A 2,160-nucleotide genomic window follows, 5' to 3' on the forward strand; every position below is an offset into this window, starting at 1 on the left:
ATATATATATATATATATTATACTGGAAAATTAAAATAATTAAAGTTATTTTAAGAAGCTTCAGATAATTAAGAAGTTACTTAAAAAAGAATTTAACTAATTCTGTATGAAAAGTCATATATCCAAACTATTCCGTCCAGTGGCTTTTGATTTAATGCAAGGAGTGTTTTGAATGAGGAAAGTACTAAAGTACTAAAGCTAAGGGTTTAAAGGAAAAAAATATTTGAGATTCAAAGAAATACATTTAATAATCCTTCTGCGTTTTGAAAAAGTCCTAGTTAAATTTTTTTATTTGTAATAATTTTTAATAGTTACTAAAAAGATAACATACTGAATATACCTAGATATACTAAAAAAATTTAACTTAAAACGAAAGTTTTAATAAATGACGTTTTGCTGTCAGAATTCAAGTATTTATTTTTAGCATACATACGAGCACACACATGTTGAATATTTTTCCTTTTGTTGCTCCGTATTGTCTTTACATCTCTAGGATTTGACAGCTATCGCAGGTTTTTTTCAGTAAAATTTTCTATTTAAAAGACTTCAAAATAAAGATCATACCAAGATTTCCAAAAAGAATAGATATTTTGGTAGGTACATTCCGTTTTCTCAACCTTAACGTCATGTAATTTAATATAATAGTATTAAGTATATTAAGTGTTTCGTCTCAGGAAATAATTAATAGTTTCCTTGTCATTACTATTTCGAATGTTTTGTAAAATTAAAGCTATAAAAAAGTCTTAGAAGCCATTAAAGCCATATTTTCTTTAAAGCCATTGGGCTATTTTTCATCAAACGTTTGATTTTAGTAATCACGAAAAAAATATAACCCATTGATCTAGTAGGCTTTGGTTTTCTGCGTGTTTATATATTTTTTTTTTATCATCATTGAGAATAAGAGGGATTTGTGAAAATGATTTTCAGGGAAAATCTACTTAAACTTGTTTAACTGTGTACTTAATGACAAATACACTAAACTCTACATTTTTAAAATGTTTTATATGTAAGAATATTTTTCATAGTCTTAGAAAATTTATTCAAGTTTTAGAAAAATGCATAGAGTTCTGTTTTTTTGAAAAGGTATTGAATGGGGTTTAATTTAACATACACACTTATAAATTAGTTTGTTTTGTGTGAGGTTTAAGAACTACGTTGCTGTTGTCCTAGTAACTAGAAATTATATTCAGGTCAAGTACTTTTGTATTTTTTTTCGAAATATATATCGTTTATCATCGTTTTTTTAAGAGTACATGTTAAGTTTACTTACATACAATTAATATTATATGCATAATTGCAAATAAATATTTAATTACATATAAGTAGAAATATACAGCTAAAGTATTCTATATTGAGCGGAATTCTATATTGTTTTCATTTAAATTTTTTCTTTAAATTTTTAGCATTTTAACTTTAGTAAATAAATAGGTGTAATTGACATTATATTTTTACAAAAAGCAAAAGTGACACATTTTCTTTCTCTGTTTCAAAATTAAGAAGCCTAGCTCGAGTATTATGTCACATATATTTCATTATTTGAGTTTTGCGGATTTTGTTTAATAATCCAAATATGAAGAATTACACAAATATTCTGCAATTTAAAAAAACTACAAAAAATGCTTAATACATTTATGAGTTTATTTTCTCGTTAGCTCATAAACGAAATATGAAGAAACACTCACAAAAAATATCCTATAATTTGTAACAAATGCTTATCACATTTATGAGTTTACTTTCTAACTCAATCTGTACAATCTGTAAAAAGTGCTTAATGTGATTATCCCATTTATTAGTTTTTCTCCGAAGCTCATAGCTAAAACATGAATTAATACAAACAAAAGAAGGAAAACATTTTGCATTATGTAGAAATGAGTTCATCACATTTAAGAGTTTACTTTCTCTTAAGCTCATAGCAGAAATATGAAGAAACAGAAAAAATGTCCTATACTTTGTAAAAAGTGCCTATCACTTTTAAGAGTTCAATTTCTCCTAAACTCACGACCAATATATGAAGAAATACGTAAAAAAAATCCTATAATTTATAAAAAGTACTTGTCATATTTATGAGTTTACTTTCACCTACGTAATACATTTTTAAGCAAAATTTGTATTTTCTGATATTTTCTAATGCTCCGGTCTCAGGAAATTTATATATATATA

General features: G+C 25.2%; 1 protein-coding gene across 1 annotated transcript in view; it reads left to right on the forward strand.

Moving 5' to 3' along the window:
* Positions 1–467: 467 nt before the first annotated feature.
* The window catches only part of LOC107442339 (uncharacterized), a 10,330-nt gene continuing 8,637 nt past the window's right edge, over positions 468–2,160 (forward strand). Inside the window, exon 1 of the mRNA XM_016055880.4 lies at positions 468–593. The gene's annotated coding sequence lies outside the window, so the exon portion shown is untranslated. The remainder of the gene's footprint in view (positions 594–2,160) is intronic.

This window comes from Parasteatoda tepidariorum, chromosome 4, assembly GCF_043381705.1.
Source record: "Parasteatoda tepidariorum isolate YZ-2023 chromosome 4, CAS_Ptep_4.0, whole genome shotgun sequence".
Taxonomy (NCBI): domain Eukaryota; kingdom Metazoa; phylum Arthropoda; class Arachnida; order Araneae; family Theridiidae; genus Parasteatoda; species Parasteatoda tepidariorum.